Below are 13,008 nucleotides of genomic sequence, written 5' to 3'. Positions count from 1 at the left end.
TTCCCTACAATTCTGCGTTTTGCTCTGCACAACTAAATCTATTCTATGGTAGGGGCCTGGAAGCAATTGAGCATGACCAGGGAGTTTGTAATGCCAGTAATGCTCCTTTCCAAGACAGTTTCACCAAGATGCACGTAAATACGGTGCAGAATCCTGAGGCTGTAGATGCCCAAACATTCTCACTGGGGACTGGTTTTGGAGTTCATGGTGATGATGGTACCTGCCACAACTGCCCTATACCTTAGTGTTTAGAGCACTCTGATGGGCACGAACTGGAGATGAGGAAATTTTGGATCTTAAGTCTCCCATGTCCTGGGCAAACTTCCTAACCATTAGGGTATATGAGAAGAGTCTTTATACTGAGGTCAGTGCAGTTGTCGGCAGGCAGGTCTCCCTGCTCGGGTCACAAGTGCTGCTAAGATGGCTATGTCTTATGCCAGGGGTTTTCAATGCAGGGGTGGTACTTGAGATGGCCTCAAGGGGTAATTGGCAGCCGGTGGCACTTCTGCTGCTGGTACTTTTGCCGCCACTCGGTTGTTGATCAGCTGCAGGGGACGCCCCCCCCCAACTGACTGGCTGCTGGGGGAACCCTACCCCCCGGCTCATCTGGCTGCAGGGGGACTCCTGCCTTCTCAACTGGCCACTGGGGGTACACTGACCCAAAAAGGTTGAAAACCCTGGTCTTATGTAGTCAACATAAAGGAGAATCCCACCACATATTAATAAGATGGATGGAGAGCTGAGCATCTCCTGGCCAATGGAAGGTCCAGCTCTGGAAGTGTTTAAGTGCTTCCTAGTGAAGGGCATGGCAGAGCTATGCAGTTCTGCAGGGCGAAGTAGAATGCTCCTCTGGAAGCCCCGAGCTCCCCAGTGAGACTTCAGGAGAACTGCACATATACACTGGGGAAGTAGAAGACCCCTGATCAGGACTTGGCTGGCAGCTGTCTCAGACATCTAGTGGGCCAAGTAGAATTGTGCCCTCCCTCTCCGCTGCTTGGTGCGTGCTCCCCAGCCAGAGCAGGTTGTCAAAACTTCCCTTTTTCAGCTAGTTCCTCTCTCTCTCCTTGCAAACAGTCTCTAGTGCATTGTGTCACAAGGATTTGCTAACACTTGTGTCTCCTTGGCAGACTGGCCAATGGATGCCTGCGTTAGCATGCTGTGAGCAAGCCCCATGGAAACAGGACTGTGGGGTGCAGGGTCTACAAGTACCACTGTACTGACCATGGAGGAAACAGGAGACAAAGGCAGAGGCAGTGGGCAAGGTGTGCTATCTCCTTCCATCAGGCACCACAGACAAATTTGGCTTGGAGTTGGTGGGGACTGCCCCAGTTCATTATTGGCATTCTCCACCCCCACACAACCTTTCATAAGTAGAGTCCATGCTTGCACAGCTGGATCAGTCTGGCTCAAGGCAGCCCCAGTGTCCTGGGAGCTACTGGGCCTATTGCCCCAGCTGTTGCTGCAGTCTGGTTGGTCTGGTGGTTCTGTCCCAGTGAACTTTGGAAGAAAAGGATGGTTCCAGTTCTGCAAAGATGACTCCGGTCTCTCCTTAACTGCATGGAGGTGAGCAGGCCCATGCAGTGCAGTAGGATCCTTCATGAGCATCTCTGTTGAATTGGAACCCAGCTTGTCATGAGCTGCTGAAACAGAGTTTCTTAGTGGTGCTTCCATAAGTCCTTGGGATCCTACTGAACTTATGGTCATTTACCAAATGCCTTGGAAGGGACTCCTGGCCCAGCTTTTGTCTGCTGGTCTAACATCTGTGTGCCAGCCTTTCCCATTGCCTCTGTGCTTTGCTACTTCTGTACACGATGGCTGTCTTAATCCAATTTTACGTTGGCTAATTTAAACATGCATCAGAGATGTTCTGTTACTTCCTTTTGTTGTAAAGTCCCTGCTGGTGCTATGCCTTCTTCCCCCCTCCTCCTCTCTACTCTTCGGTTATTACGTGCACTTTTATTGTATTTGGGTTTCTGGGTTTTAGTTTGTCTTGGTTTTTTTCCTTTCACGTGTTACAATGGACAAATGGGGTTTATTTTATGCTTTACTATACACAATAAAATCTATCATTGTTCCTTCTCCTCCTCCTCCTCCTCCTGGCACGTGCCCCTCCAGCCTCTCATATTGAATAGAATCTTCGTTAATGATCAGCTGCTGGTGGCCATCACTGCTGTGGAAGAAAGAAAAGATGAATTTGTTGGCCAAAAAGCTGTTGTTCCTCCAACTATCTTGCCTTTATTTTGTGCTAAGGATTTCTGACTTGCTTTGTTTTGTGCTAAGTGTTAAACTAATTGCTACCTGTTCCACTTACCAGTAATACTTCCAAGGTGTACTGAGAGGCTCTAAACTGTCCTGTAACATACGTTGTAATCCCATCTTGATCAGTTACTTAGATCCCCATAATGGAAACAATCTATTTTCAAAGCATCTTGACTCTATAGGGTGATCAAGTAGATCCCCATACTTATGCACTTGAGGGTTACATTCCTATTGAAATGTTGGTTGCACACTTGTTTGAGTGCATTCAGTAGCACAGTTCCTTCATAGAATGCGAGGGGATGATAGAGCATGAAAAAGATTGTTTTTGCTGGTGATACAGATCAGAAGCAACTCCAGTCTAAAGGTGTCTTGGTTGAATTGGGAAGTAGCCTCTACTCTAACCCCAGGGACCTGTGCTGTGTCATTCCTATTTTCCACCAGCAGAGGGTAGGACTGGGGGGGTGCACTTACAGCCAAACAGTCTCCCATGACCACTGTGGCAAGTCCAACATTAAGGAAATGTTTTCTGAGATTCAGTGACAGCGAGGAGGTGAGATGGGGAGAATTTTCTGTACTCTGCCCTGCAGGTGCTGTGCATGAGGCTTGTGCTTTCCACTGCTTCACATCCTGGCTTCTGTTCTCTAGCCAGGAGGGTTTTGAGGGGAGGTAGAGGCTGTGGCTTCCCTCCCCAGCCTCCTGCTTTCCTGGGTGAAGGATGGGAAAAGGGAGGCCTAGCAGTAAGCATGGCAAGAGCCTGGAGTATAGGGAGGCATAACCTGTTACAGCACCCATAGTGTTGTAGGTTAGATAGGGGAAGCTTACCTTCTTATCTATTGAAAGTCCTTTATGCTGCTTTTCTTGGCTGCAGCATTCCCTGAACGCATGTTGAGGGGCAGGCATGTTGCTGGTCTGGTCTGGGTAGGGTGACCACCTATCCCTAATTGGGCCAGACAGTTCCAGAATGGGGACATCAAGTCCCAATCCCAAGCTGCATGACTCGGGGACAGCATTTGTCCTGGATTCATAGTATCTTGCAGGGATCTGTGTTTGGGAAGTGGTGGGTTTCCTCTTGCAGGCTGTATGAGGCTACTGGGAGTGGGATGCAGGGGGTGCCATATGCATGTGTGCTCCTGCTCACATGCATGTAGCTGGGATACAGCCAAGTAGCATGGAGAGAAGCTTCCTGCAGGTAAGTCTGTGGGGGAAGGGGAGCATAGCGAACAGATTGAGGCCCTGACGGTGAGGGAGGGAGTGTGGTGGGGCGGGGGGCACTGCCCAACCAAGACTCTGCATGGAGCCAGGGCCACGGGTGGCTCATCTGGGGGGGGGAAGAGGTGGGGCATGGCTACCCACAACTTCACACACTTCCAGGGGGACATGAAGCATGTTTTCCCCCAAATTTGTGTGCAGAGTGGGGGCAGATGCGGGCTGCCCACTGCAGCCTTGGGGCTCCCTGCCCTGCTGCCCTCCCCCTGGGGGCCCCACACTGGCTGCACTGCCATGGTGAGGTGCCTCCTGCCCACCCAGCAGCAGGCGGGGGGGAGGGGAGGGGTAGCACAGCTCCCAGGGGAAAGGCAGCAGGGCAGGAAGCCCCAAGTCCACAGCGGGCAGCCTGTATCCACCCTGCTTGGCTCAGCTCTGCTCTGGCTGTACCCCTGGCGGGAGAGGGGAGGCTAGCATGTGTACTGCCTTTCCATTTTGAAAAGGTGGTCACCCTAGGTCTGGAGCAGACCTTACCTGGAGGGATAGAAGAGGCAAGCTCATTTAGAGAGCTTCTTCAGTGTAAAACTAGCAGCAGATCCCTTGACTTCCCTGGCTGGTTGCAGAGCAGCAGAGGCCAAACTCAGGGCAGGATTTGCAGTGCAAGAGCCCAGCTCTAGCATGAGCTGAATGGCTGTAGGTGTCACTGACTCGGAGCCCTGGCAAAGCCCTTCTGAGGGAAATCAGCACCAGCCACTGGTGGTGGTGTTCTGTTCTGCTTGGAGTCTGACGCAGCCGTATGTCCTGTCTGGGGTCCGAATACAGCAGGAACACTTAGAAAGCAGCGGCAGGAAAGGAGATGCCTTTGATAAAGGGGCTCCCTTGCATTTCCAGGGGGGGAGGGGAGCCGGTCAGAGTCTGTACAGGGATGGAAAGTTCACACCCAAACTTACATCCCAGTGACTAATAGTTTCAGGCCCAGACCTTCAGCAGCCATGGCTTCCAGCAATTCCCTGTCTGCGAGTGCTGGCAGGGGGCGGGTGTGAGCACATATTTCCCAGGCTTGGGTCTTCCCGAACTCACCATTCTGTCTATTGTATCTGGTTCACTGGTGTGGGGACTCATCTTGGGGAGGTGGGAGGAAGTGAAAACACCCTTGGGCTGGTGGTGCTGCTGCAGTCAGGGGGAACTGCTCTGAGCTGGGCTGAGGGTCCAGGTGAGGCAGCAGGGAAGTGACTTGGAGGAGGCTGCAGAATGCAATTGGTCTCCCCCGAGTCATGTCACATGCTCCAGCAAGCGGCATTTCTGGCCCTATGTGCAAGTCACACCCCTTTTGCACACTCACAGAATGCCAAAGGGGGGGAGGGGCAGTGCCTCTGCCTGGTCCCTCACAGGCAGTCAATGGAGCTGGGGTGGTTAATGTCATTGTGACCTGCTCTTTCCCCAGGTGTTAATGGGGAGAGACGCACACCAAGGGATGCCAGAGACGCTTGCAGGCAGGGAAGTGACAAGTGCAAATCCACCCCTCAGCCACATGCTGTCCAGATGTTCTCTCACTTCTCCTGCAGCTCTCCTGTGGTCCATGGCACAGGTGCCCTATTCACAGGTCTTCTTCCAGCTGACCATACTCATGTGTTTTACTGAGTCACAAGGCCCTGCCCTTGCAGACACTTAGGCACATGCTGACTTTGCTCCTGGGAACAGCTTCAGCAAAGGTAATGGGATGACCCCTGTTTGAAAGTGGAGCCTGAGCCTGGAAGTTTGTAGGGCCTGTGTCTAGCCCTCAAGGCTCTGACCCAAAGCTCACTGAAGTCAAGGATCAGGTCTAGTTCATTTAGGTCCTGATTCAGGAAAGTACTTTATCTTGGGCCAGACTTGAAGTATGTGATCAGTATCATTGGCTGCCCTGGAACTATTCACTGCTGCTCAAGTCCAGCACTTGCCTCAGGACCATGCTGAACTGGGACTGAAGGCAAGTCACTGGTGGTTTTTCCTTTGGCCTCGTGACTCAGATATGCCTTTGAAACACTTAACCCTTTGAGTCTTTTTCTGCCTTTCTTGTGTTCCCAGATCATCCACCTAGCACAAAGGCAACAGTTTCCTGTTTACCCAGTTAATGAGCTGCAAAAAAAATACTGAGTTGCCCCCACTGCCATGTAATGGTATCATAGGAAAGTTGAGCTGGAAGGGCCCCCATGAGGTCATCTAGTCCAGCCCCTTGCTCAGGGTAGGATCATAATGGACTAAACCACCCCAGCCAAACGTTGATCTAACCTGCTCTTGAAAATGTCCAGAGATGGCAATTCTACAACATCTGTAGGCAGCATGTTCCTGTGGTTGGCAATGAGTTTCAATATCTCAGGATCACTACTCAGTGACTGCTTCCGGGCACCTGGGAACAATTCTTGAAACCTGTTGGCCTTGATATTAAATCTGTTGTTGAAACACAAGAAAACCTCAGGCTGCTCAGGGAAGCCTTCTGATTAGTTTACAATGACCTCAGATGTCCACTTGCTTTGTACTGGGGCCAAGGTGCACAGAATTGTGATATTCTTGTCATCTCTCTTACACTGATGTTTCTGTGAACTTTGTGATACTGATGCCTGAATCCTGCCTGCCTAGAAAACATGCCTAGCCAGACAGGGCATTAAGGTATTAAATCAGGGCTTGTGCTGGCACCTCCCAGGTTAAGATTCTTCTCTGCAGTCAGTGTTACTCTTCGGTACAGAGCCCCACAGTTTAAGCATTGACTGTCCCAACCATGGTGCCAGGGCTGATACAGGACCAGGAGGAAGCAGTGCAGAATTCTGAGCTAGTGTATTGGAGAAGGGCATTTCCACCCTTGGTGCAGACGGTAATAGAGCGGTAAAACACACGGTGCATGTTCTGGGAATGATCAGGAAACTGCAGACCACAGCAGTAGTCTCAAGCTGTCATTCTACAATGGTGTGTGGATGTGTTTGTGTGTGGATTGGGGGGGGTGCACGCAAGCACACACGGCTGTCTGCACACTCATGCATGTGTTTTGAGCTTACCCCGGTCCTCACTTGACACAAAATGAAACCTAGTGTAACCCACTCCTTGGAGCTGCAAGAATAGTTTGATCAGTAAATGAAGGTTTTAAATACAAGTGAAAGAAACTGACTTGGAAACCAACAGTGGCTTTGTAATCCAACTGCTGGGGTTTTCAGTGGGCAGGGGGGAGACAGCAAGCCTGGGGCCTGTTTCCCAGGGCTTTTGTCTACTAGGGAACAGCTGACTCTTACCTCTAATCCTCTTGCCTCTTATCTTGCTGTTAATTTGAGCCCCATACCCTCTTCCTCCTGTCTCTTGGGTAACACTGGGTCCATGTGTCTCTCATTACAGATCTCAAGTTAAACTGAATGTGGTGTGGAGAGACAGCAATGGTGGCAACAGACTCCACATGCAGCCTTCAACCTCTAGAGCCTCCCTCCTTCCAACAAGGCCCCAGATGTAGTGCTGTGGCTTGGGCCTGTCCTCTGGGCCCCTTGGGGTGGACCAAGCTGCTGCCACCTCTGTTCCCTGCTGTGGTGACCACACACAAAACCCTAAGCAATGAGGAGAAACAGCCTCTGGAATTGGCTTTGCAAGCCCCCAGTGAGGCAGTAGGGGAGCCCTTGGTATCTCTGGGCCTCGCACTGGCCTTCCCCAACTTAGTCGCCTGCAGAGGAGATGGGAGGGGCTCCTGTGCTTCAGGGGGCTGCTGCCTACCCCCAGACAAGGTGCAGTCATTGCCATGTAGGCCCAGACTCGCTCTGCTCACTGCTGGGCACAAGCTTCACCATGCACCTGCCATGCACACCTTTGCTCTGTAAGGAAAAGGGGGCATTGCAATCTGGGTGAAGTCCCTCATACAGGCAAACCCTTGTGCTCCAGCCGATCACTGTGGCCTCTGGTTTGGTGTGAGCTCCCTGACCTACAAACAGGCAGGAGTGGGGATGTGGAGCTAATGCCAAGAGGTGGAGATCACCTTCAGGGGTGTAGGGGGAGGAGGGCAGGTCTGAAATGCAGCTGCTGTAACAGCCACAGGAGGCTGGGGCAGCGGCTGTGCTCATCTATACAGGGACATGACAAGGCCCTCAGCGCTGGGTGAGGGTACGTGAGTGCGCTCTGCTGGACCCTTTAGTGGATGCTCATGGTCACAGCAAATCCTATAGAAAAGGTCAATTTTACCAGTGCTAGAGGCGGCTGCTGATTCCACATCCTCGGGCTAACGTACGCTACGTCCCCCTCTCCCACCCGGGCACAGGGAAATCATCACGTTCCTTCAGAGGATCTCAAAGACTTCACAGTAGCTGACCTCCCAACCCCACACGGAGCCCTTGGGACAACTCTCGGGATAGCTGTGCTATGTTAGAAATGGGGACACTGAGGCAGAGAAAGGCCCAGAGTGACATTTTGGGAAGTGGCCTCTGACACCAGGTGCCTCTGTTTTCATGTGCTTGGCTCTCCAGGGTGCAGAAGCCCCCTCAGACAGTCCTTCTGACAGTAGCCGGAGCTGCAGGGGCCTGCCAGGGGGCCCCAGGCTGGGCCCCCAGATGAGGAAGCACCCAAATCAGTAAGTGTCTTGGAAACACTTGGCCCCAGTGAGTGGCCCAGGGGCAAGTCGGCATCAGAGCAGGGCTTGGGCCCGGCTGTCCCAGCATCCAGTACCCTGCCGTGACCAGCGCACAGCAGTTCCATGGGGGGTGCTGGCAGCCTGAGGCCCATTGCACAGCCCGGCTGAAGCCAGGGGCTGGCAGGTAGCAGAGCCCCACTGAGTTACCCCTGAAGTGCTTTCATTCCTTCCAGCCACTCCCCTGGATTCTGGGTAAAGTTCAGAGGCAGCAGGAAGAGCTGCTGCTTTGCAGCACCAGCAAACTGCAGCTTCTTCCCCCTCCTTGTTTCCCCCACACGGCCCCTGCTGCAGCGTAACAACTATCCGATCAGCTTCTCCTGCCCCAGGCCGTGCCAAGGAACCCTGTGGACTGGGCCAGTGCAGGGACTGACACCTTGTTTTCCCTTGGGGCTGCTGGGCAGGTGTCCTGGCTGTCTTGGGGCTGGAGGCTGTAATGCAGAAGGAGTGTGAGATTGTAGGGATTCTCCAGGACAAGCTGAAGCACAAGGAACAGCTCCAGTACATGGTCAGTCTTTCCCTCAGGTCACACTGCAGTGGGTATTGGGTGTGCGCTTTTGTCACTCCATTTCTGCCTCTCCTGGTGGGGCCCCTGCTTGTGCCTGAACCCATGCCAGCTGCAGGGGAACCTGGCCTGTCGCCAGAGCTGTTACTGGGTGTTTTGCTGGGTGTTTTACTGGGTGTTTTGTTTTGGAAGAGCACCCATGTCGTCCCAATCTTTACGAAGGGGAGGAAGGAGGATCTGGGGAACTATTGACCAACCAGACTTAACTCTATCTTGGGGAAAATCCTAGAAAAAATTATTAAGGAACATATCTGTGGGAGCCCGCTGGCTAATGTGGTGCGGAGGGGTAACCAACATGAGTTTACAGTGGGCAGGTCCTGGCTGACTAACCTAGTTTCTTTTTACAACAAGGCCACCTAATGTTTAGATGCAGGAGTTGAGGTGGATATTATCTATCTGGACTTCAAGAAGGCCTTTGACAAGGTATCCCATACCATCCTTATTAATAAACTGAGGCGATTTGCCATGGATGATTACACGGTAGACTGAGTAGCAAACTGGCTCAGGGGTCGTACTCAGAGGGTGGTGGTGGATGGGTCAGTGTCAACCTGGAAAGATGTGTGCAGTGGAGTCCTTCAGGGCTCCGTTCTGGGGCCAGTGCTGTTCAATATCTTCATCAGTGATCTGGACAAGGGGGTGGGAAGCACCCTGTCCAAATTCATGGATGACATTAAAATATAGGGTGAAGCTAACACCCTGGAAAGGAGGAAGCAGATCCAGGCTGACCTCGATAGGTTGGGGAAGCGGGCAGAGAACAACAGGATGTAATTCAATAATGGCGAGTGCAAGGTGCTGCACCTAGGGAGGAAAAACTGTCATCATACCTACAGGCTAGGGGGTGACTTTCTCAGCACCACTGAAGCAGAAAGAGATCTTGGAGTCACTATTGACTCCAGGATGAACGTGAGTCATCCAAGTGATGAAGTAGTTGGCAGAGCCAGCCGCACCTTGTCGTGCATCCATAGGTGCTTCACAAACAGGTCCAGGGAGGTGATTCTCCCTCTCTACACAGCACTGATCAGGCTGCAGCTGGAGTACTGTGTCCAATTCTGGACACCACAGTTCAAGTGGGATGCAGACAACCTGAAGAGGGTCCAAAGAAGAGCCAGTCATCTCATTGGAGGCCTGCAAGGAAGGTCTTAAGAGGAAAGACTAAGGGACCTTAACCTTTTCAGCCTCTCCAAGAGAAGGTTGAGAGGGGACCTAGTGGCAGCATACAAATTCATAAGGGGGGAGCAACACGAAGTAGGCGATGATCTGTTTACCAGGGCACCCCCTGGAATAACAAGGAACAAGGGCCATAAGCTATTGGAGAGTAGGTTTAGACTGGACATTAGAAAAAAGTTCTTCACGGTCAGGGTTGCCAGGATCTGGAATGGGCTTCCAAGGGAGATGGTGCTCGCCCCATCCTTGGGGATCTTCAAGAGGAGACTGGACAGGCACCTGCCTGGGATCATATGATCCCAGGTTTGGTGACCCTTTTCTTGCCTGCCAGGGGCAGGGGGTTGGACTAGATGGCCCACTGAGGTCCCTTCCGACCCTGGAATCTATGAATCTATGGTGGCTTGTTCATTTTTCAAGGCCAGTTTGGAATACCTGCATGTGCACCCCAAAGCTGGTGTTCTGGCATTCATTCTCCAGCAGTGAGCACAGCCATCTCCTGGCTGGAGCCAGAACTGCCCAACTGGGTGTCAAAGGCCTTTGGCTGTTGGCACCTGCTGCTCCTTTCGCCTTGGCTTATCCCCTGCCACCCCCATGTGGGGACACGCACTGACCGAGCTGAGTTCTCTCCTGGCAATCATCATGAAGGTCCTCCTGAGCTCCAGGTGCAGTACAGGGATACCTGGCATGTGACTTGGCAGCTGTAAATTTGCATTTTCTTTTTAAACAGAAGTAGGTAAAAGCCATGGCCTGGCAGCAAGCACACCCTCCAGCACCTTGCAGGGAAGAGCATCACCAGGTTGACTGCCCCAGCCCACGGGGGTCAGGGAGGGGAGAGCTGCAATCTCTGCTGCTAGGGCTGGGTCTTTGCTTTCCTAGATGCTTGATTCCCCCCTTAACTACACCATGACCTTGCAGTATGAAGAGGTGGTCAGAGGCTTTTTCTGTCTTTGCACTGTTCGCAAAGGGCTGGTTGTCCTTATTTCATACTGGGGAGCCAGCTTCCAAAGCTGACACAGGGCAAGAAGCACCTTGGAAGTACCAGAGCTGGGTTAGCAAAGTTTTGATCCTTCATTAACTGAACTGTAGGGAGTGTCTGATCCAGTTCTGATTTTTTGAAGCACCTGAGGAAAGTGGGTAGCTCCAAAAGCTGGAACTGGGTTCTCCTGGAGTAGAGGGCCTGAACATGAGTCAGGTGGACAAGCTGGAAAGCAGGACACTGAACCCAGGTTGTGCTGGGGTCTGGACCTATGGCCCTGAGGCACTGGCTGGAAGAATAGATGTTGGCAGATGCAACAGAGGAGGTATGGGACTGGCTGTGGCTGGAAGGCACCTCAGACATCGAGCTCTGTCCAGGGGCTGGTGACGCCCATGCAACTGCCCTCATGAGGCTATGCTCATACTCCCCTGCCAAGCTGACTCTGCCCTCAATGGGATGAGGCCATCATGGAGCTATCACATCGCTGCAGTACCTATGGCTCCACGTGAGCTCCCAAGTGGTGCTGAAGATCTGCGACATGCTGCTAGAGCAGCATCGGTCCTGAAGCTACACACAGGAGCTCTGTGACTTCCTTTGAGGGCCTGGGCATGGAGTACAAGAAGTACAAGCAGGTGGGCCGGCTGACTGCCAGCAGGCACTTATACACACACATACACGTGTGCGCGCACACACAGTCCCTAGGCTTACACCGAGCTCTGTGCACCTCGCTACTGCTTCACAAATGCCCACTGTGAGTGGCTCCAGAGCCAGGGTGGTAAAGGGAGAGCAGAGCTGACCCTGGCAGGTCCTGTGCTGTGGATGAGTTGCCTGGGGAGCCCTCCTGCAGCACGGCCGTGCAGGGGGTGAGTAGTGCCTCCCTCAGCTCTACTCAGTAGGTCTGTGCAGTGGGCCCAGGGGACAGGACGGCGGGTTTTGTATACCTGGCCGGGAGGACTGTATTAGTGGAGTGATGGTCGAGTTAGGGGTGGGGAGCGGCAGCTGGGAAATCAGTGACAAAGAGAGATGGACACAAGGCTGTAGTGCCTGGTCTGGCAGGCTCAGAGCAAGGGCTCTGGCTTCATTGGGAGCTGAGGCTGAAGGTCCAGCCTTACCCAGCAACATGGGGCTCCTCTGCTAAGCACCAAGCTGGGGTGCCCTCTGATGGCCGTGCAGTGTCAAGGAAGCCTTACCCTGCACTGCCTGGTAGATGCTGTACTGTGCAGCCCTTCTCGGGCAGCCAGCTCTCGGGTTGGAGGCAGGAGGGGCAGGCAGGCTGCAGCCAGCACCCTTTGGAGAGGCCAAGTGTCTGGAGGCGCTGCCTGGAGCAGGTGATGTGGTTTTGGCATCAGATGCTGGCTGCTTGGCCCCCTCTGCCTGGGTGCTCAGCCTGTGTCAGGAGGAACAAAGCACAATCAGTCACTTGTGACACGGCAGGGTGGGTTCCTATCAGGTCCTGCTCCGGGCAAGAGAGCAGCAGGCTCCCGGGGGGTGACAGGGCCCACGACTACAAGGCAGGAGGCAGCTGCAGGTGGGGGCAGAGCTGCCAGTGCCTGGGTTGAGTAACAAATGGATGGTCAGCTTAGCACAGATCAAGTGTAGACCATACTTACCTGGCAGGGGAAATATCATGACGACCAAGGTCGTTTTCCTACTGGCTGGGGAAAACCACAAACATGGCAGGGGGTAGTACCCTGACCGAGGTAATGCATAGTTCACCTCCCACTTTTACTTCCAGTGGGAAGATTTCGACTATACACCAACTTTATGGAAATAGGAGACTCCTCCCTAGCTTGCTCCTGTGGTCATACAGCTGCAGGCAAGCAAAAATTGGGAGCATCTAAACCTGGGCCTGCATGTAGGATGCCCACCAAAGGAGTACATCTGAAGCCCCAGGCAGGGGTGGAGGATGCTTGCTGGTAGCAGGCCACATATGGTTCTTGAATGAATGACTCACGGATTTGGAATTGATTTGGCTAATTTGACTTGGGACACAAAAATTTTTCCTTAAAAAAAAAGCTTTTCAACCTGCGGCACCTTCACAGCAAAATGAAAGTTACCAAGACTGGCATCACTGACCTTCAGTATGATGACAGCTGTGTTATCCTTGCGCACACTGAGACCAATCTACAGTCCACCCAGTACCTTCAGAGGGTACTGAAGGCACTGGCTGATATCATTGCACAGCCACTGGCGGGGCATATTTTAAAA

Source organism: Alligator sinensis, unplaced genomic scaffold (genome assembly GCF_000455745.1).
Source record: "Alligator sinensis unplaced genomic scaffold, ASM45574v1 scaffold260_1, whole genome shotgun sequence".
NCBI lineage: Eukaryota > Metazoa > Chordata > Crocodylia > Alligatoridae > Alligator > Alligator sinensis.
This window is presented reverse-complemented; position numbering follows the sequence as displayed.